Source organism: Vipera ursinii (genome assembly GCF_947247035.1).
Source record: "Vipera ursinii genome assembly, chromosome: 1".
NCBI classification, from domain to species: domain Eukaryota; kingdom Metazoa; phylum Chordata; class Lepidosauria; order Squamata; family Viperidae; genus Vipera; species Vipera ursinii.
In genome coordinates, this window is record NC_139512.1 from 181,156,570 (window position 1) to 181,170,695 (window position 14,126).

General features: G+C 36.8%; 1 protein-coding gene across 2 annotated transcripts in view; it reads right to left on the minus strand.

Annotated features, from left to right (window-relative positions):
- ERBB4 (erb-b2 receptor tyrosine kinase 4) overlaps positions 1 to 14,126 on the minus strand; it is a gene marked incomplete at both ends in the record, with an annotated part of 1,101,913 nt that overhangs the window by 236,541 nt on the left and 851,246 nt on the right. The gene's annotated exons all lie outside the window — the stretch shown is intronic.

Here is a 14,126-nt window from a genome sequence, read left to right on the forward strand (position 1 = left end):
GGTATTCAGAATTTTCCCTTTACTCATATTGCCACTGAGGTAATATTCATTGGCATACAGTATATATAATATTCTACACAGAAGAAAAAAATAGAAAACAAAAAAATGTGAAAATAGAAGATAAAAAAGAATTGATGAATAAAACAAGTTTTAAGATTAAGAAGTGGGTAAAATAACTGGGTATCACTATGGCAAACATGAATTGTATGTTATTTTGAAATAAGACATGAAATGACATTAAGAAAGACATGTTAAGATGAGAGAAATTACAAGTGTCATTCTTGGGAAAAATTCTGTGATAAAAATAAATGTCTTGACAGAATGTTATTTATGAAAGAGTGGCTATTGCTGAGAAATAGAAGACTTCTGGAGTTAGAAGAACACAAACTGAGATTTGGGTAGCATGGATATTTGTGGTATGACAAAGTCAAGACTAATTTGGATTTTAAAAATCATTATGTTAAGACATGCCAAACTGAGAATATGGAGTAGATACAAACCCAGATTGTGCCCCAAAATACCTTTGGGGTTCTCAGCACAAGAAGCATTTTATAAGCAACAATTTTGCAAACTAGTGCCAAAAATGTTGTAAAATTGACTCTTGACATGAGGGTGCTTTCACTTATGATCATAACTGTAATTTACAACCAGGAATCCAGTCCCAATTGCAGTTGTAGGTAGACACAAAGACAAAAAAATTCAACACTACTCATAATGGAGGAAAGGATAGTAGAGATGATGAAGTTGCTGAGACAACTAAATTGATTCTTTCATCAGAGAAAGGACCATTTATTTCTGACTGGAAACCCCTCGTACACTTTTTGAGTAAACAGAAAAAAATGAACTGTGATCTATGTTTTTGATGGAGAAAATATATTATAGAAAGAAGAAAGTTATACAATAAGAGGTAAATTTATCATTGTTCTTAAAACTGCTGTAAAGAAGAGCATTCTTTTCTATATTTTTTATTCTATTTTTATTTCTTGCATTTCTAACTTTATCTTTGATTTGTTTTTATTTTTCTACTTTATATTAATTTGTATAATCTTTATCTTCTTTTTTAATATTTTAATAAAAATTTATGAAAAATTAGAAAATAAACTAAGAGTACTTCCCAGATAGAGATATGAGTAGTTACTGGGGATAAGATAGGAGAAAATATTAATCTGTAAGGATGCAATCAGGAAAGCTAAGCCTCAGAATGAACTAAGACTTGGAACAAATGCCAAATATATATATAAAAAATTCAATTTATTTATTTATTTATTTATTTATTTATTTATTTATTTATTTATTTATTTATTTATTTACATTTCTATACTGCCCTTTCCCAGAGGACTCAGGGCGGTTTACAGGGTAATTAAAAACCAAAAATACAAAAGTTAAAAACCAAGTTTAAAAAAGATTAAATTTATCCCTGTATAATAAAACCCCCAATTAAAATAAATCAATCCTAAGCCTGGGCCAGAGAGCTCGAAGAGCCAGGTCTTCAGGCCCCGGCGGAATGAACGGAGGTCGGGGGCAGTCCTCAGCTCCACTGGCAGAAGTAACCAGAAGAAAGTCAAGGACATAACTGGTCCACTAATGGGAGAAAATAACAAGAAGGTGATGGATATCAGGGAAAAAGTGGAATTACTTAATTCCTTCTTTGCATCTGTCTCCATGCAAAAGGAAAAAAAATAGTCCAACCTATCAAAAGTTGTGAGACATAACAGAAATACAGGTCAAAATAGGCAACAAATTGGTAAGAGAACACCTATCCATTCTAGATGAATTCACTTTTCCAGGGCCATATGGTTTACATCCCAGGATTCTGAAGAAGCTGACAGATGTGATCTCAGAACCACTGAATATAATATTTAAAAACTCCTGGAGCACAGGGGAACTGCCAGAGGACTGAAAAAGAGCCAATGTTATTCCAATCTACATAAAGGGGGAAAAGATGGATCCAGGAAACTACAGATCAATCAGCCTGATATCAATAACTGGGAAAATCCTGGAAAAGATAATCAAGCAACACATTTGTGAGCATCTGGAAATCAAAAAGGTGATTACTAGAGGCCAGCATGGGTTTGTTAAAAAAAAATCACATTAGACAACCTTATTGCCTTCTTTGATAAAGTGACTAAATTAGTGAATCAGGAAAGTGCTGTGGATATAGTTTAGTAAGATGTCAGTAAGGCATTTGACAAAGTAGACACAGTCCACTTCTCGATAAGACAGAACAATGAGGAATAGTTAGTACCATCACCAAATGGATTCATAATTAGCTGACCAACCTCACCCAGCATGTAGTCCTCAATGGAACTTCTAGGGAAATATGCAGTGAAATACCACAAGGTTTGTATTGGGGGCAGCAATCTAGATAAGGGGATAGAAGGGAACTCACCAAAATTGCAGGTGACATGATAGTGGGGAGGGGGGATTACTAACACTTTTTAAGATAAGACTCCAGATTCAGAAGGATCTTGAAAGATTTGAGCATTGGGACCTATCCAACAAAATGCTGCTCAATAGTGAAAAAGTAAGAGTCTGCACTGTGCTTTTCAAAAGGCAACTGGACTTTGTTTTTCCCCCCTAAAAATGGATCACTTTTCATCCAAAAAATTTCTTCAGTTCTGTTCACTTCTTCAGAACTGAAGAACCTCCTTGAATGATAAATGAAACATTTTCAAAAAAACAAACAAACAAGAAAGTCCAGTTGCCTTTTGGGACACTAGCATATTTGTGACAATCATGACCTGGATGATTGAGAATCTCCATAGACAGTAAGGGTCTGCACTTAGGCAGGAAAAAAACAAATGCACAAGTATACAATTGGCTCAACAGTAGTAGCTGTCAGAGGGATCTAGGTGTCCTAGTGGATCACCACAAGTATGACCCAGCAGTGTGCTGTAGCTGCCAAAAAAGCCAAGGCTGCATCAACAGAGCGATAGCATCAAGATCATGAGAAGTAGGTAGCTTCTAAACTACCACACCTCCAACATTTAGACTGTAAATTAGGATACATGTTGGACAACTTCTTGGGATCCAGATGCCATCTATAAAACATTTTATAAAAAAATTCTCTTAAATTTTGAGCCTGGGTAAATTTAACATTTCTGACCCAAATTATCTCCCAGGTGTCCAACGAAATTGGTTCCTGAATATTTTGTGCCCACTTTATCATGCAGTCTTTAACCAGTTCCGTTTCCGAATCCAATTCAATTAAAGCATTATATATCTTCTTTATATGTGCACAATTTGAATCTCTAATTTGCTTTACTAAATTTTGATCTGTAGTTGTGATGCCAACCTTTTGATCTGACTTCCACCTAGCTTTCAATTGGGTATATTGAAACCAAGAGTAACTTATGTTTTCTTGTCTTAACTCCTCTACTGGTTTAAGTTGCCAATCATTCCCTTGCAATCTAAGTAGTTCCTTATAAGAAACCATATCCATACTCACTCCCATAGATACGCCCTCTATCGTGTGTCCAGGAATTCCCCAAATCGGTATTTTATAATTTAACTTATAATAATACATTTTCCAGACACGCAATAAAGCACTTCTAAGAATATGGGATTTAAAAGCCCTGTCTACCTTCTTATCATAAAGCAAGTATGCATGCCATCCATATACCAAATCCCATCCCTCAAGATGAAGTATTCTCTTGTTAGTTAAATTAAACAAATCACTAACCCAGGTCAAGGCAACCGCATCATAGTACAATTTAAAATTCGGCGCCTTGAGTCCCCCTCTTTCCCTGGCATCTTGTAAAATCTTGAATTTAACTCTTGGTTTTTTCCCTGCCCAGATAAATTTGTTAATACCCTTCTGCCATTGATCAAGGTTGGCATCCTTTTTCAATATAGGTATCATCTGAAACAGAAAGAGAAACTTTGGTAGAACATTCATTTTAACAACTGCAATTCTTCCCTGTAATGATAATTGTAATTTTTTCCAATTATTTAAGTCCCTTTGTACCTTCAACCATAGTGTTTCATAATTATTCTTATACAATTTGCATCTTGCGTAGCTGGACCAGTTACAGGCTTTTGTTTTTGCTCTTTTTCCATACGCTTATGTGCAGCTCTTGTCATCCTCTGTTCTTTTAGATCTTCCTTTAATGCCAAACTCTGCTCCATGGCCTCCGGCTTCTGCATCTCCTCAAGGGGCAGTAACATTGCCCCTTCACTCAATTGTTGAGTGGTGGACTTGTAAAAATATAAAAGCTTTTTGGATTAAAATTTGGTGGAACATTCAAAAGATTTTTAAGAGAAAGATAAAGTTTTCCCCACAATTGTTTTTATTGGGCATTGTTGTAGATTGTGATGTTAAAGAAACTAACTTGATGTTGAACATGATAACGGCAGCACGGTTACTGGTGGGACAATATTGGAAGAAGGATAGTTTGCCCACTGTAGAAGAATGGGTGTTTAAAGTTTCGAATCTTGCAGAAATGTCTAAGATTTCTGCTTATTTGAAGGATCATTCACAGGAAAGATATTTCAGTTTGGAGGAGATGGATAAATTATATTCAAAACAAATATGGGACTAAAAAGTTCAATTTAGCTTATGAGTAGATTTTAGTGGGATATTGTTATTGGTACGTTGTTTGTAGTTATGTTAAAAGAGAGTTAAAGCGCATTATGAATTTGGTTAATTGTATATTATGCATAATTTTTATTTAGAATATGATTATTGTAACTATAATCCTGTATTTAGCTCTGGGAAGTGGGGGGGAAGTGGGTGGGTTTGGGGTGGGAGGGATTTGGGGATATATTGTAAAATTTTGTTTTTGTAAAACTCTTTAATAAAAAAAAGAGATCATGAGAAGTGATAGTAGTACTTATATTGCACTAGTGAGATATGTGCATGATACAGAAAGGATGCTGAGACCCTAGAAAGAATGCAGAGTGCAGAGAAGAACAACAAAGATGATAAAGGGTATGGAGGCAAAATCTTACAATGAACAGCTAAGGGAACTAGGTATGTCTAGTTTAACAAAGAGAAGGATTAGGCATAACTGTCTTCTGGTATTCGAGGGGCTGTCACAGAGAAGAGGAAGTCAACTTATTCTCCAAAGCATCTGAGGGCAGGACAAGAAGCAATGGATGGAAGCTTGTTAAAGAGGGATCCAAAGTGGAACTAAAGAGAAATTTCCTGACAGTGGGAACCAATTAATCAATGGAACAGCTTGCCTCCCAAAGTTGTGGGTGCTCCATCTCTGGAAGTTTTCAAGAAAAGTTTGGACTATCATTTGTCCAGGATAGTATATGGTCTCCTGCCTTGGGCTGGGTTGGACTAAAAGACCTCCAGAGTCCCTTCCAGCCCTATGATTCAAATGATTCTCTTCAGAAAATCCCAATTTTTTTTAAAAAAATCAGATGAATATTTAATCTGGAAAATAAATTCTCATTCATATTATTTTCCTTTACTGAGATGCTTGAGTAATGTTCCATAAATCAGAAAAACCTTGTAAGCACCTTTCCAGATTAACATTTGATTACAGTGCACACACTTTTGCGACTTATATCTACAGTATTGCTCATGAAAGCTTATGACTTTTAATAAAATTAATGGCTAACGTGGGTCTTCTCTTGCAATCACTATTCTTTGGGGCATGCTTTTCTGTATTTTACTGGTAAGAGTTTAAATTCCTACATGTGGAACAAAGAATGGACTGAAGATGAACTAGAAGAATTGATGCCTTTAAAAAGTAAAATAAGCCCACAAACAAAAAAATCCTTGTCCTTAAATTATCAAGTTATTCCTTGTGGTTCTCCTTGTGTGGCTAAAAGGATCGTCTTCACCCAAAAAGACCCAAGTTTTCTAAAACTAATTGGGGGAAAATTATCTTTTCCTGATTAGTCTCCATAACAAAAGCAAACGATAGGTTGAGAATGTAATAGTACACTAATGTCACATGTTTTAAGGATCCATTTTCACAGCCTCTCCCATACTCCAAAAGCCAGTTCAAATGAAACACAAAAATTTATTATTTGTTTAGCAACACTTGTCAAATGGAGAATTAATCAGGCAAGGAGGTAAGTGGGTAGAACAGTATCAGCTGGGCTATCTAAGATGAATCACAAAAGCATTGATACTTTATGTCAAGACTGGTTTAAGATTATTTTGTTGCCTGAAGCAAAACAGCACTTAATGCCACATTTAACTCTGTGTACATATCACCCAAAAGGGACGCGGTGGCTCAGTGGGTTAGGACGCTAAGCTTGTCGATCAGAAGGTCAGCAGTTTGGCGGGTTGAATCCCGAGTGCCGCATAACAGAGTGAGCGCCTGTTACTCGTCCCAGCTTCTGCCAACCTAGCAGTTCGAAAACATGTAAAAATGCAAGTAGAAAAATAGGGACCACTCCGGTGGGAAGGTAACAGCGTTCCATGTGCCTTTGACATCTAGTCATGCCGGCCACATGACCACGGAGATGTCCTCGGACAAGCGCTGGCTCTTCGGCTTTGAAACGGAGATGAGCACCAGCCCCTAGAGTCGGAAACGACTAGCACACATGTGTGGGGGAACCTTTACCTTTACCTTTACATATCACCCAAGCTAGCAACCCAATTTTGGTGGATGGAACAGAAAATTCTCCAAGCACCTCCTGGATATCTAGCATCAACAGAATAAACCACATACTGTTTGGAGCCTGTCCATCAGAGTCGTAACTCATGATGGTTGTAAAATGGATTGATCACATATTTTGCAGTAATGGTTAAGTGGATCACCATAGTCATTAAGCAAATCTGCAGTTGTTAAGTGAGTGCCCCAGTTAAACAAAAAAAGATTTCTCTATGTGGGCAACTTTGCCAAAAAACAGAGTAAATGCCTGGGTGGTTTTTGTTTTTTGCAAAACTGTTATAAAATGTTGTCATGTGACACTGCAAACAGCCAAAAATGTGACTTGACTGCCAAGCATTCAAAACACAGTCATAAGATGGGAGGGGGGGAGGAGGGAAACCATTGGAACTTTGAATCTGGGTTGTAACTACCCACCAGGTAGAATTATCACAACTTTGAATGATCATTAAGCAACTTCCCACCCACATAACCTTAGACCATTCACTGTTGGCTATCTTACATTATGAGAATGTTATGTCACATATTGCTGGTAAAAATGGTGAGACAGCACCCATAACATTCTAAATAATTTTAGGTAGAGTACAAGGATCCAAGTTCTTATTGGGAGATCCAGGAGGAAAATCTAGTGAAATCAATTTCTTCTCTTTGATTGTGTTGTCACTGCAACATGATTTCTTAATAGCCTACATTATAAAATAATGCGTACACATGGAGACATCTTACATAGTATTTTACAAATATTTTTATAGATGAAATTCTTTAAATAGTGTCTGAAAATTAAACTAGAACTTTTTTTCCCAACTAAGACAAAAAAACCCTACATAAAGCTGTAAATAATATTTTATTAAAATTCTTAGCTCAGCTTGTCAGTCTCTTTTATTAAATGAAGCTCCACAACAATAATATTCAGTTAATTAAACAAGCAGGAATACAGTCAATTAGATTGCAAAGATTTATAAATTTAATTGACTGAAGGTATTTATGAAAATGCTGAGGTTTTCCAAAACAGGAGTGATAAAGCAGCACAAAGCACTTAGGATCTGTTTAATTTGTCCATATTAATATATTTATTTTTAACTAATATATTTTACATTAGTTGAGAAAAAAGTTACATATTTACTGAAGCAACAGTTTATTTTGCTTAGAGTTGAGACCATCTATTTCACTACATAAAAATTAGCCATTTGTAGACAAATTTATAAATCAAGAGAGAATTCATGAAAAAGATTATTAGCTAGATACAGCAACTAATTCTGAATTTTCTTCTGCTAGCTGGGAAAAACTTTGCTGAAAGGTAACTTTAGACTCATCTAATGAGTTCTCCAATTAAGAATTCTTCCTACTGAGTATTGTGTTTATTTTCTACTGTCTCCCATGCACAATATTGTTGACACCAAAGTATTGCTAAAGAGGATTCATGATGAAATTTCCCCATCCAGATTTTCCTCCTTTAAAAGAGGTCAAGGTATGGACTTGCAAAATTAATTTACATCTAAATGGTCCGCCTGTGGAAACTCAGCACTTCGAAGTATAATTAAAACAAGGAAGCAAATGGTATTGATGGGTTTTTTTGCCTCCGTAAATTCAAGTTACTTCTTTTCAGATCACTGAATTGCACAGCTAGTAACAAGGAAAAACTGCATAGGTAGGTCAAACACTTAGCACATATCAATTCCCACATTCAGTACTTGGAAATTTCAGTCAAATTATAGTAAATTGAAAATAATGTTATGAACTTGTTCATAGAAAAGTAAATAATATAAAATTTACAAATCCTGTCTGGACTGAAGAAATTTTGCAATATTTTGCAAGATATACAATCCAGATATACAATCCTGTCCTCCTAGGATACTAGACAATTCTCCTGCTGTGTGTCTCCCATTTTTTTATTTCAGGAAAGAGACTATCAATCACTTTCCCACCTGGATACACACACACACACACACACACACACACACACACACACACTTAAAATACACACAAACACAGAAAGAGCATCAAAATATTCATGCAGTAGACATAACATAAAATGTTATTATCCAAGCCCCACCCCCAAGGGAATGGGAATGGGAACCTATAGTACTCTCTCTTGCTGAAAATGTATTAGGCAGGCATGATAGATGATCCAGATTGTTTTAAAATAATGATTCATGCCATAAAGTGATGGGTACATACAGTAATTGACATCTTGTATTGGATGCAACCAATACACTTTATGAACTCTGTCTAGAAGATAATCTTCCTCATTCAGGATTTCGGTGGTTGCTTTCCTCTACTTCCTCTATAACATACTTAAAAGGGGGCAAGTTAAATAAAATGCATAATTGGAGTGATGGCTTCTTGAGGAAGGAACATTCCATATCAAATTTCAAGATAGGTTCATCACACCGTCTCTCAAGGACACATTCATCACCTCCCAGCTTCACTTCTTCTCTTCTTTGGTAAGTTTTTACAAGCCAGGAGGAACACTGGCCAAATCCACAGATTGCAAAAACTACCCTACAATAACTCTGTCCACATCTTCCGGTATAAATAAGGTTATTGTTATAATCACAAGTCATAACAACCTAGCATAGCATAAGTATAATAAAACAAAATAAATAAAAATAGTACTGAATGCAAAGAGAACAAAACAGAATAAATTCAGGGCTATGATTTAAAACATAGTTTTTTTGCCTTTACCACTATTACAAGAAGATATTGTAAGGTCTTATATAGTACATATTTCTTCATGGGGAATTGGGGAAACAGTTGACTGTAATATATATTGGAGTATCCACAACACTCAGATCTAACCCTTCTTCATCAGTATCCTGGAAGAATGGATAACGTTTAAATGACTTTAATTTTATAAGACTCTAAAATCCATATAACCCAGTTTGTAGCCAAATACTGTACAGTAGCAATGAAAATAAGGTACCAATAAATGCAAAGTCACTAATAATTATAACTCAGTTTATTTGTTGACTGCCTCAATGTCCTTCTAATGTTCTGTTCTATTCTATTTTATTACCTTTACCAGTGTTCAACATCTCTGCCTCTTAGCCATAACAAGGAAAGGTGTTGATGATGAAGTAGGCAGGGGAAGAGCAGATCAGCCATATCTGGATGTCACTATTTCACTATTTCCCTGCCTAATCTGCCTTCCAGAATTATAATGAAGACAATATGGCAGGGCAGTGCTATCTATACAACCCCCCCCCCCCAAAAAAAAACAGCAATATAAAAATATGCTGACTTTTTAATAAAGGTTTTAAAAACTCATGCAGAAATGGGATGAAACAATGTAAGATTTCAATAAGTTGGGAAGCTGTAGACTCTTAAACCAACCCATTTTTCTATTCCTAAGCCCTCAAACATGCGACTGCAATGTCAATGAAGCTGTCATAGACAAGAATCCTTAGTGTACAAAAAAGTGCTCCCTTGCATCTTGAAATTAAAATTCCAAATTTCTAACCCATCCTCATTCCCAAACTGCCAAGCTATTATCTTAGAGGTAGAGAATCTGCACAGAAATCAGATGAAATTGTAAATCTGATGAGAGGTCAAAGGATAATGAGGAGGATTGGTTCATTAAAAAAAGATATTGATTTATTGTATCTGTGTGCTGGCAAAAAAAAAATGCTGTGCCTCTATTTCTGGTGAAAATCTCTGAAACATTCACTCTTATACTGTGCCCTTTGAACAACTGTATTTAGGGAAGCAGTAGGCAGCTAATTTAAGAAAAAGATCTGTGAATTCCAGTGTAGATGCTATTGAGGCTACACTGAATAACCCTTCTTATATCTTCCATGGCAAAGACTACAATTATAGCAGGTGCTAACACCTAGAACATGGAGGCAGTTGCTTGGCTAAAGGTGCCCTAGCAGGATCCCCTGGGCTGTATTGCTGGTTTGAGAAGACCTGTGGTGGATCACTGAGGGCTTCCTTGTGCAGCCCATGCACAGATTCAGTAACAACTCTACGTCTGGAGTGGCAAGAAGCAGCATTGCTGGCATTACCCGCTATGGCTGAGACGTCTTCTTGGTTTCTTGCCAGAATCTGTCACAGATATTTATTGAATTGGCTGCGTTGGCTACCAGTTCATTTCAGAGTACTGTCAGGGCCTGATTATCACCTTGAAAACCCTGTCTGTTTTCTTTGTGAACTTGCCCCTGGATCTCTGGAGAGATCAGTTGCTATGCTCCTCTGACATTTTAAAACAGGAAGGGGTGGCACTGTAGATGTCAGTGATCCCATAGAGCTTAAGCAGTGTTATCTGGTATTTGTCTTTTACCAACAGATAAAAAGGTTTTAGAAACGAGGATTTGACTCTATTATGAAGGACTAGTTTTTTGTCAGTGTTTCTGTGTATTATTTAATTGCTGCCTTTAGGTCTTCATGGATTTTATTATTCTTATTTCTTTGCCTTGTAAAACACTTTAATTCTAAACACTTAATTCTAAAATAATTAAGAGCAAGTCAGTGAAAATGGGGATGAACTTTCTGCATATTTGGAGTGGAGCTGAAAAAAACTTCTTAATATTTTCAGGGACAGAGAAATTATATTTGCTTTGTGTAGGGAGTTATAAGAAAAGGCCTCCTCCTTTACTTATCCCTACCCCCACTTAAAAAACAACAAAACAGGTTTTGTTATTGTGACAAAGTGACAGCAGAGATTTCAGGGCCACATGGTACATGCGGCACCTTCCTCACATGCTGTCATGGTTCCGACAGATGAAACTCTTCAAGAACTTTGAGGCATTGTTTACCTTAAAGAATCTTTATTCGAGTAGCATGGCATTACCACGTATATGGTCGAAGCCAAAATCTGAATTCCCCTCCCCTAAACACATAGTATCAAAGTACAATTCCCTCCTCTAATTAACAGTTATAAATCACATTCTCTAATTAGTTTGAAATGCAGCTTTCCCTCCAGTTCTCCAACCCACCATTTCTTATCATCTCTTATTTCAAACAACCTTGAAAAACACTCTACTATGATGTTGTTATGTCTAACTAATTCCCATAATCATTCTTGCTCCTTTCCCCCAGTATCATCTAATTCTAACTCTAAAAGTAACACACAAGTTAAGGGGAAATTGGCTGCATCCACATTTATTGTCAAAGCAAGAACATCCAATATTAGCAGTGTTGACATCCGCCTCCCCCCCTTAAAAAAAGGATAGATCCTGTAATGTAAACAAAAGTATATGTTAGGTACTATCTCTCAGTTTGTTGGGGTGTTTCTTATAAAACCTTTCAATGAGTCTGTCAGCTTTCACATTTCTAGATTTCACTCAAGTGGCTTCAGACAATGAGTATCCCTTCCATTGTATTAAGTACCACAATTTCCCTTTAAAAATTCTAGAGTCAAGAATATGTTTCGCTTCATAGTGAGTCTAACCCACCACTACAATGGGCCCAGGTGCCTTCTTAGGGGGAGGTCTTAAAGTGGAGCCCCAAAAAGGTTTCAGCAATCTGCAATGGAAGACAGGGTGAACTCTCCCTAAAAGCCTAGGGAGTTTCAATTCTACTGTGAGGGGTTGATGATTCTTACGATGGGGAAAGGCCCTAAGAATTTCAGTCCTAATTTCTTACTGGATAATTTGAGGCGTAAATATTTAGTCGACAGATAAACCTTTTCCCCAACTTGGAATGTTCTTTGGGGAGCCCTCTTTTTATCAGCCTGCTTTCTATAGGTCTTGGAAGTCTTTTTTAAAGCAGTTTTTGTGTTTCTCCAAACTTCTTCCCACCCCTTCACCCATTGATCAAGTGTCTGGGAAGCGGAGGGCACCTGAGGGTATTCAGGTATTGGGCTGAACTCTTTTCCTGTGGTTACTCTGAAAGGTGTGTAGCCGATGCTGCTGTGAACAGAATTATTGTAAGCCACCTCTGCGAAAGGGAGGAGGTCAGTCCACTTTGTCTATTGGTATGAAAAATAACATCTGAGATATTGCTCTACCATCTTGTTAGCGGATTCCGCAGCCCCATTGGTAGATGGATGAAAAGCAGATGATAGGCCTTGAGATGATCCAATTAATTTAAGAAAGCTCCTCCTGTGTGGAGGATGTGACCTGGGCAACCGGTTCCTGTGTGATCCCACTGGATTTTTCTCTCGTTGGCTGCTGGACAGGTTTCTTTCTCACTGCTGGTCCTGTTCTGTTCTTCTGTTAGGGGTAGGGGACTGGACAGTTCACTGCTCAATGTCCCTGCTGTCCACATCAGAAGCACATGTGTCAATGCTGCTAACATCGAATGTTACTACTTGACAAGAGATGAAGAAGTAGCTATTTCATATGTAAAACTTGTGTATTGCTTTAAGACTTGTGTATTGTTTTAGTTTAAAAATTGGGGGGAGGGAAGAGTAGGAATGCATTTTCAGGGCCATTTGTCTCTCTAAAGAAGACATGGTTTTGGCGGTTCGTCTAACGGAAGGGAAACTGATTCTTTAAATTAATTGGAGAATATGATTAATGACAAAATTAGAAAGGTGGAGAATTGTGTTTTAATATATTGTGCAAGGGGCGGAGATTTCAGATTCCAGCTTTCTTCGAGCAAGCATTTGCCGGTGTATTAGGACTTTTAAGGTAAACAATGCCTCAGAGTCACTTGAAAAGCCCATACTTTGCAGTCGGTTTATGAAGGAGAAAGTGGTGCCAGGGATTACTAAAGAAGCTCAAGGATTCGATAAGATTCTTTTCGGGAAAAGTGAGAAGTTGCTGGCAAAATGTTATTCTTTACTATTGGATATGGATGGGTTAAATGAGCTTACAGAGGGCTTTAGGGTCACCTGGGAAAGGAATCTGGGTTACCAAATTGATCGTGATAAATGGTGGTCCATTTGGGAGAAAAATGTTAGGCTAACAAAATCTACTGCGTATAAGGAGAATGTTTATAAGATGATGTTTCGTTGGCATCTCCCTCCAGCTAGATTGGGTAAAATGTTTTTGGGTGTGTCCCCAGCATGTTGGAAGTGTGAAGAAAGAGAGGGCACCTATTACCACCAGTGGTGGACCTGTGGCGAAGCAAGGAAATATTGGCATCGGCTTCATATATGGTTCAATGAGATTTTAGGACATTCTGTTAAATTGACTCCTGAGACGTTTTTGTTAGGCTTAAAACCAGACAATCTGAATAGATCTACATTGTATTTGATGTCGCATTTGTTAACGGCAGCACAGATTTATGGGCTCAATATTGGAAGAATTCTGTTAGTCCTCCCGAGGATCTGTTAATCAAGAAATTTATTGATTTTGCGGAATCAGACCATTTGACCATGCTGTTGAAAGATAAGGGGGATACAGATTATTATTTATCTTGGAGACCGTGGTATGAATGGTTGACAAAAAGGGATGGTTATGGGAAGGATTGATTATACAATGTAACAGCAACTTGTCTAAATCATTAGAATGTTTATTATTATGTTTGTATTTTTAAAAGAATTTTAATAAGCACTGCGATGTATTGTTATGATGTAGTTGTAGATGATTTCAATAAAATAAAAAATATATATTCAAAGAAAAGAAAAGAAAAGCCCATACGTTGGAAACTCGACAACATGATTGA